At 45.9% G+C, this 9,375-nt stretch overlaps 1 protein-coding gene and 1 pseudogene across 3 annotated transcripts in view; both read left to right on the top strand.

Moving 5' to 3' along the window:
- Positions 1-9,375, top strand: part of Tnrc6c (trinucleotide repeat containing adaptor 6C) — an 82,848-nt gene that overhangs the window by 10,188 nt on the left and 63,285 nt on the right. The window lies entirely within an intron of this gene.
- LOC103746023 lies at positions 1,233-3,320 on the top strand (annotated as a pseudogene).

Raw genomic sequence — 9,375 nt, 5'->3', positions numbered from 1 at the left:
GGGGGCGGCTGGTGTTGACAGAGTAGACAGAATATAGGCATTTGAGCTGATCATTCCATCCTGCAGGTCCTTACTAGGACCTTCCATTTGTTTGGTACCTGGCTTGTTATGGGGATGATTAAAGCAGATACTCATGGGCCTGAGAGTCTAATGGGGAATGGACTCCGTGTGCCACTGCTAACTTGAGTAGCTGCTGGGCAAGATAGTAATGTGCTAGGAGGAGAGGTACGACAGGACTAAGGGAACTGAGGTGCGCTGGGAATTATGGAAGGCACCCATGGGTGGTGTTGAATTGAGATCTGAAGGGTGGCCAGAATTTAACCAGGGCTGGACCCTTCACCCTCAGAGGGAGTTGACTTTGCAGGGCTCCAGGCTGGGTCGGACATTTTCCAGGAACTGAACTAAAGGCTAGTGCAACAGGTGAGGCATTGGCTGAGGAGTGTGTGAATGAGGCAGCAGGGTGCCTGCCTGGGAGAGTGTAGAGGCCTTTCGACACCTGCTGAAATGGGCCTTCTCATCCGGCTGTACGTTTATCCCCGCTGTGCTCAAGTGCTGCAGTGTTTGACACCAGCTCCCTCTTCTGACAGGTTGTAGGTTCTGCACTTTTGGGGGAAGATCAAAGATTGTAGCTTTTTCACAATTTATTAAAGAGAATTCATGCTTGGGATTGGAGAGGTGGCTCATCGGGTAAGAGCACTGGCTGTTTTCACAGAGGACCGGGATTCGATTCCCAGCACCCACATGGCAGACAACAACTGTCTGTAACTCCAGTTCCAGGGGATCCAGTGCTTTCTTCCCACCTCTGTAAGCATTGCATGACACATGTGCACTCACCTACATGCAGGAAATACACTCATACGTAAAATAAAAATAGTAAATAAAATATTTTTTCAAAAAGTAAAACTCAGCAGCCCGTCACGTGGTCTGCCTCAGCCACATCGCTGCAAGGCGGTGTGTCCCTGTGGCTGGGGGAGCTGGTTGCACAATTATGAAAGATTCCTAGTGCCACAGCTGAGTTAGTAGGGAGAAGCTTTCCTGGGCTGTCCTGTGTCACAGCCTGCAGAGATGCTTTCCGATGGATGGCTACAGGCCGCAGAGGTGGAGGGATGGGGCTGGACGAGCTGCTGCCCTTCCAGAGTCCCTCTGTCAGGAGAATGGCCAGGCACCAGATTTGAAGATTTCTTACAAGGAAAGTCATTTAGATCAAGGACTTGAGCAGGATGTCTTCCAGAATGCCAGATTTGTCAGCAACAACATGCTTGTTTCACTGCAAGTCTTGCCATGAATACTCAGATGTGAAATTGGGTGAACGTTTTAATCAGACAGTAGAAGAATGGTCTATGGAAAAGCACCCAGAACAGAGTCCAGCAGATGCCTGTGGAATCATCAGTTTTCAAGGAGGCTCTCATTCCTACAGAGCTAGGTATGTGAGACTACCATATGATACCAAACCTGAAGTTGTTCTGTAACTTCTGCTTAAAGAATGGCAAACGGAATCACCCAAACTTGTTACCTCTGTACATGGAGGCACACAGAAGTTTGAATTTCATCCACGAATCAAGCAGTTGCTGAAAAAGGTCCTATTAAAGCTGCAGTTAGAACAGGAGCCTGGATTTTAACTGGAGGAGTAACACAGGTGTGGTTAAACATGTTGGTGACACCCTCAACGTGCTTCCAGATCATCCCGAAAGATTGGCACTATTGGAATAGCTCCCTGGGGAGTAAGAGAAAACAGATTATCTTGTTGGGAGAACCTTATTGAATACCCTGAGCAAATTGAATGTTCTGAACAATCTCCACTCCCATTTCATCTTGGTGGATGATGGCGCTGTGGGAAAGTATGGGGCAGAAGTCACACTGAGAAGAGAACTTGAAAAACTATTAATCAGCAAAGAATTCATGCAAGAATTGGGCAAGGAGTCCCTGCTGTGGCCCTGATATTTGAAGGTGGGCAAATGTTATCCTGACAGTTCTAGAATACCTTCAGGAAAGTCCACCTGTTCCAGTTGTTGTGCGTGAAGGAACAGGTGGAGCTGCAGATTTACTGGCATATATTCGTAAACAGAAGAAGGGGGGGAATCTTCCTGACGCAGCAGCATCTGATATTATTTCAACAGTCAAAAAGACATTTAACTTTAGCCAGAGTGAAGGAGTTCGTTCATTTCAAACTGACGGAGTGCATGAAGAAAAAGAGCTTATCACTCTTCTCCACATTGGGTCAGAGGAGCATCAATATACAGATGTTGCAATATTTACTGCACTGCTAAAAGATACTAATGCATCTGCATTTGGCCAGCTTATTCTTACACTGGCATGGGACTGAGTTGACATTGCCAAAAATCACATACTTGTTTATGGACAGCAGTGGCTGGTTGGATCCTTGGAACAAGCTATGCTTGATGCCCTTGTAATAGAGTTTCATTTGTAAAAACTTCTTATTGAAAATGGAGTAAGAATGCATAAAGTCCTCACCATTCCCAGGCTGGAAGAACTTTACCCCACTAAGCAAGGTCCAGCTAACCCAATGCTATTTCATCTCGTTCGAGATGTTAAACAGGGTAATCTCCCTCCAGGATACAAGATCACTCTAATTGGTATCGGACTTGTTGAATATCTTATGGGAGGGACCTACAGATGCACATACACAAGAAAACGCTTTCGATTAATTTATAATTGTCTCAGTGAAAATAATCGAAGGTCTGGTCGAAATACCTCCAGCAGTGCTCCAGTTGTGAAAGAGTCATGAAACTTTTGGCAGTAGGACAGATAAAAAGGAAAAAGTGAGACGTAATCATTTCATTAAAACAGCCCAGCCCTACAAACCAAAGATTGATACAACTATGGAAGAAGGAAAAAAGAAAAGAACCAAAGACGGTATTGTAGGTACTGATGACCCAGAAACCAAGCGCTCTCCTTATCCACTTAATGAACTGTTCATTTGAGCTTGCCTTATGAAGAGGCAGGTCATGGCCCGTTTTTTATGGAACGTGGTGAAGAATTAGCTGCCTGTAAGAGCTGTCATTCAGTGGCATATGAAGCAAAGCAGAGTGACCTGGTAGATGACACTTCAGAAGAACTGAAACGATATTCCGGTGATTTTGGCCAACTAGTAGTTGAATTACAAGAACAATCCTTGAGACAGGGTGAAACCACGGCTGTGAAATTGCTCACTTACGAACTGAAAAACGAGTAATTCAGCTTGCCTTAAGTTAGCGTTTCTTAAGACTTAGCCCTTTTGTAGCCCACACTTGTACGCAGATGTTGTTTTCCGATATGTGGATGGGACGATTGTATATGACAAAAAAATCCCTGGTATAAGGTCACGCTAAGCATTTTAGTTCACCTGCCATCTGATTGTAAGAGTATAAACCAAGGCTGAAATGCCCCCTGTGCTGGACGGCTTCAGTGTCAACGTGACACACCTGGGCTGAGGGAGCCTCAATCGGGGAATTGCCTCTATTGGACTGGCCTGTGGCCCTGTCTGAGGGGCATCTTCTTGATGAGTGATGTGGGAGGGCCCAGCCCACTGTGGGTGGTGCCACCCCTGGGCAGGTGGGCCTGTGTTGCATAAGAAAGCAGGCTGAGCAGGGGCCAGGGGAGCAAGCCAGTAGGCAGCATTCCTCCATGGCCTGTGCTCCAGCTCCTGCCTCCAGGTTCCTGCCCTGAGTTCCTACCTTGGGCTCCCTGATGAACTGTGACCCGGGAGATGTAAGCTGAATAAGCCCTTTCCTTCCCAAGTTGGCATTGGTCAAAGTGTTTTGTCACATCAATGAAGAACAAACTAGAACACCCCATATCTCACAATCTCAAGATGCTTCTCAGATGACTATGGAAGACAGTGAGAATAACTTTCAAAACATAGCAGAAGAGATACCCATGGAAGTGTTTAAAGAAGTAAGGGTTTTGGACAGTAGTGAAGGGAAGAATGAAATGGAGATACAAAATCAAAAAAGCTTCCAATCACATGAAAGTTTTACACTTTTTATCATGCTACAGTCATAAAATTCTGGTTTAACACGTTGGCATACTTAGGATTTCTGATGCTTTATACATTTGTAGTTCTTGTACAGATGGAACAGTTACCGTCAGTTCAAGAATGGATTGTTATTGGCTTATATTCTTACCTGTGCCATTGAGAAAGTCTGTGAGGCCTTTATGTCTGAAGCTGGGAAAATAAGCCAGAAGGTTAAAGTGTAGTTTAGTGGTTACTTCAGCGTCAGTGACACAGTTGCTATAATTTCATTCTTCGTTGGATTTGGACCAAGATTTGGAGCATGATTATAATGTTTTTGTAACTGGAAGATTAATTTACTGTCTTAATGTAATAGTTTGGTATGTGAAAAAAAGAGAAAAACTCAAACTCCGTGTCTCCTGTTACAACTCAGATCACTCACTGTCCCAAGAAATGTGGAATTGTCTGCCGCTAGCAAGGGAGAGATTCTGCAGCAGCCGCCAGATGACTTTCTTCCGGTCCAGTTTAGTTCTGAGACTAAGTTAGATCACACACATGAAGGGCATGATCCCTGAAACCACCCCGCCTGAGATCCAGTCACATGTCAGGCTACAAATTGGAGCACCCATGCCTGCCTCCTGTGGCTCAGTTAAATTGCTCCACTGGCTCATAAAACTCAGGGAAACAGGCTTACTGATGTAAAGATAAATGGCCACTTGAGATCCATTGGGTGGGTCTCCAGTGCAGGCTACCTACACGCTAGAGCTGGGTACACCCCCTTGTGTCCATCTGAGTATATATACATGGCACAGGCTCTGGGAGTCATGAGCCATGTAAACCAGAATATATGTATCATAACCTTATGCCAGCAGCCATAGAACACAATGTTGATTTAACGATGTTGGTGGAAATGAAGGATGAATGAGGAACCCATTCAAATTTATAAACTAAGGTACATCTGCATTTTAGAAATCAGACATACTGAAATGTGTGGATTAAGCGCTAAAGAGATAGTTCTTTCAGTAAAGTGCTTCCCTAGCAAGCAGTAGGATGTGAGTTTGATCCCCCGTACCCACATAAAAATGCTGGGCATGGTGGCTCATGTTGTAATCTCAATGCCAGCAAGACCGAGACATCAGAGACAGGGTCCCTGAGGCTCACTCTGGTCCATCTACCCACTTGGTGAACTTCAGGCCAGTGAGAGACCCCATCTTAAAGGATAGGTAAGCAGCATTTCTAAGGACGATGCCTGAAGTTGTCCTCCATCCTCCACATGCTCATGCACACACACAGATACATGCATGCACACACACACATTAAAAATGTGTGGATTTTGCCAGTCAGGCAGGACAGCATAGTGAGACTCTGTCTCAAAAAACCAAAAGTGGATTAAAACATCTGTTTAGGTAGTTTAGGTAGGCTAGCGCTTCTCTGTAAAAAGGAGCCTTTTTTTTTTTTTTTTTTTTGGTCTTTTTTGAGACAGGGTCTCCCTGTAGCCCCAGCTGTCCTGGAACTCACTATGTGGACCAGGCTGCCCTTGAACTCACAGAGATCTGCCTGCCTTAGTGCTGGGATTAAAGGTGTGCGCCACCACGCCTGACAAAAAAGTAACTTTTAAAACAACACTTTCAAACTGGTTTGGGGGAGACTGAGATAGGATCAAGAATTCAAGACCAGCGTTGGCTACAAGAGACCCTGTGTCAAACTCTCTCTCTCTCTCTCTCTAATCCATTGTATGTGCCTATATGTTAGTATATTTGAGACAGATGGCATAGCCCAGAAGATTCTGAGGGTGTCTACAAGTCCCAATAGCAGTAAGTACTGCATGAGGATTTAAACAGTGCATGTCTGCCTTATACCATGCAGTGATGCTGTTAAGGTAAATGAGAAAGTTAAATTTATCACTTGCAAAAAAAGTCTATGCTTCTAACCAGATTTTGGTTGATGTGTCAAAAACTACTATAGCTATCTCAAGTAGAAAGAGCTTCACACAGGGACCAGGGTGAGTAAGACATCATTGAAAGGCTGAGGAAGCTGAGCCCTAGGTAGGACCCCCAGCAGTGTCTTGCCAGAGTCCTCCAAGGAGCTGCTACTTCAGGAGGGTCTCAAGAGCCCACACACACCTTATTGATCATTGCAACACACAGTGCTACCAGTGACCAGGAGCTCAGCCACAGAGAGGGCCACTGGGAACAGCTGTGCCTAGAAATTTCATTGTCTATGTGCATTCACACCCACAGCCAGCCTGCCACCTCACTCCTACCTGCTGGTTCACAATAGTCCTGTAACCAGGGGACATGATTCCTATGCCTCCTGGGCAAAGTGATGTGTTTGTTGGACAAATGGGCACCTTCTTCCTCAGAAGAGATAAGACAAAGGTGTAGGAGAGGGAGTAGTTTGACCGTGCACAGTAGGTTGAGAAGAACTCTATTGCAGTGGGACTTAGGAGGGAATGAGTAGCAGCGGGTGCCATCCTGTCTCTGAGGCAATAGCGGTGCCAGGAGGGCTAGAAGCCAGTCTGAAGGTCAGACTGAACAGAAGAGCGCCTCTGTGGCGAAAGGAAGGAGACTAGGGCCTTGAGAGCTGCAGGTGATGGTGAAGTGACACTGGGAGAGTCAGGCCACGTGAACCGGCCAGGGGAGCAGAAGAGCATGGGCTCTGACCAGGGCCGTGAAAGTGGGAACAGAGCTAAGAAACCCAGGACACAGGCACAGTTCGTGTTCCTTGGGCTCTTAGAAGGATGCTGAGACTGAAAGTTTAAAAGGGTCACCAGGTCACATCCTCCAAAGCACAAAGGGAATGCTCTGAACCTCTGTGACCTGGTCCTTTGGGAGAGCAGTGCAGGAGTTTATAAGCCACTTGGCCCTGTTATGATTGTGCTACCTGAAATTTTTAGCAGAAAAATATTTCTTAGAAAATGGTTTTCTGAGATTCTTGCTTTCTTAGATCAAGTGTTAATAGCCACCTTTTTACCGGAAGGTGTCGCCCTCACTTAAGAGAAGTGAGACATCTTATTGGGCAGAGGAACCCAAATTTCCAGCTCGCTGAAAGCTTTTTACATTAGGTATTACTGAATTGTTGTAGACCTACTCTTCAGAATAAAACAATTGGTAGACTGTAAAACGAGCAAGTAATTCCCACAGCCTTCCTGTGTTCTCTTCAAAGTAAAACTGTTGCTGTGTGGAAAGCTATAGTGGGAACCTTTCCTATTGCAGCATGGCCTCCGGCTCCAGTTGTCTGAGGAAGAGGAATGCCAGGACGGCTTGGATGATCCATATCTTTGGGCAGGACGAGATTAAGAAACCTAGATCTGAAAAGAACATGTGGCCATATGTGGCTGCTAGTTTCAGAGATCCAAAAGATACCTGCTTAAATCAGAAACTTTGTCACCACATCACATAGAGACCCAGGGGAGCAGCTCACTCCACTCAGAATTCTTGGCTCCTCTACCTCATTGTTCTGCTCAGTGAGGCATCGCTTCTCCTTTCTTTGGGGGTCCCAAATGACCTCCAGGCCACCAACCCAAGTGGTTAGCATTTCAGGCAGCTAGAAATATTCTGTGACAGTTCACATGTAGGTAAACGGCTTAGCATGTTCACATTGCACTCCAGGGGTCCTCAGTCTTTTGCTAATTTAACGAATACGAAGTGATTGGGTTTTTTCCCATTTGTGAGACAGTATGCTAGTACTTTAATGTGGAACACAGAGTTTAAGAGGAAATGTGTCATCTAAAGTACCCTGTGACCTCTCACAACTGCTAGGTTCCCAGTGTCTGTTTCAGTTGCAGATTTTTGGGGGGGGGGTCTTTTTGAGGCAGGGTCTCCCTGTAGCCCCAGCTGGCCTGGAACTCACTATGTAGACCAGGCTGGCTTTGAACTCACAGAGATCCGCCTGCCTCTGCCTCCCGAGTGCTGAGATGAAAAGCGTGCACCACCACGCCGGCTTCAGTTGCAGTTTTTAAGAAACAAATACTGGGCTGGAGAGATGGCTCAGCGGTTAAAAGCACTGGCTGCTCTTGCAGAGGATCCGGGTTCAATTCCCTGCACCCACATGGCAGCTAACAACTGCCTATAACTCCAGTTTCAGGGGATCTGATGCCCTCTTCTGAGCTCTGTGGACATTGTATGATACGGGTACACTTAAACACATGCAGGCAATTCACTCATACACACAAAAATAAAATATTTTTTGAAAAGAAAACAAATACTTTATTTCTGAGAAACCAGCTTGAACTGTATATTTTTAAGGAACACGTCATTTTTCGGATCAGTCTGGTCCAGTAGAAATATAATGCAAGGGGCTAAGAGTGTACCTTCATGATAGTGTTATGTTTAGCATGTGAGTTCCTGCATTTGATCCTGAGGAGAGAGAGAGAGAGCGAGAGAAGAGAGGAGAAAGCAGGATGGCGGGGGGACAGGAGAGGGGGAGCTTCATTTTGCCCAACACGGTGGCACGTCCCTGTAGCTACATAGGTGGCTGAAGCAGAAGGATCACTTGAGCCCAAGAGTGTGAGGCCATCTGGGCCTCATATTCACTTTGTTTTGTTTGAGACAAGATCTCACAGGCTGCTGTGTATGCGATCGCAGATGCACACTACCACCTGGCTCCCGGCTCCGTCTCTGTTGTTCGGTTTCATTTTTGTTTCTGTCAGTGTCCTGGTGGAGACTCGACGTGTACCTCCTATTCACAGCACGTCTCGGTTTGGACATTAAGCTCTCGCTAGCCACTCGTGGTTAATGGCTAGTACATTGGCCGGCATGGGGGTGTTTTTCTAAGTCTGTCAGAGAGTTCCAGTCAATTCCACATGCTCCAAAGACTGTGTATTACTAGTTTTATTTTCCCAGTTGTTGGTTCAGCTAGATAGAGATGATGGTTGTGCTTCTGTGCTTTCCTACCGCAGTCGGTGGTCCCGGCTCATCCCCAGCAGGCTCTTGCTCCACTTCTAGTTGTGTTCAGTTGGAAGGGAAATGGCTTCCAGTAACCCGGTGCGGCAGACAGCTGAAGATGGCAGCTGCACAGAACTGAGGCGGCGCTGGGGAGTACCTGAAGAGTTTGGGAAGCAGTCTTAGCTCCTGCAGTCTCTGCCCTACCCTGATAACAGCTATTTGAGGGGGACAGTAAGGCTTCATCGCTGTCAGGTAGACCTAGTGATATCAGCTAAGCAGCACAAGAGAACTGATGGATTCAGATATCTTAGCCTTTGGTGGTTTAGACTGGAAAAAAAATGACTGCAGTATTTCTTGCTTACTTAATGTGAATCCCTTTTCCTGTGATGGATTTGACAAAAACAATAGCCCTAAAATTTGTCCTTGGTCTTTTTAGTTAGTTGGTTAGTATTGTATGAGGTGAGGGGGACATGCATGCCATGCCCCACATATAAACATCAGAGAGCAACTTTGTCTAGTTGGTTCTCTTTCATCTTT

This window comes from Nannospalax galili, unplaced genomic scaffold (genome assembly GCF_000622305.1).
Source record: "Nannospalax galili isolate Female #2095 unplaced genomic scaffold, S.galili_v1.0 scaffold1684, whole genome shotgun sequence".
NCBI classification, from domain to species: Eukaryota; Metazoa; Chordata; class Mammalia; order Rodentia; family Spalacidae; genus Nannospalax; species Nannospalax galili.
This window is presented reverse-complemented; position numbering and strand designations above follow the sequence as displayed.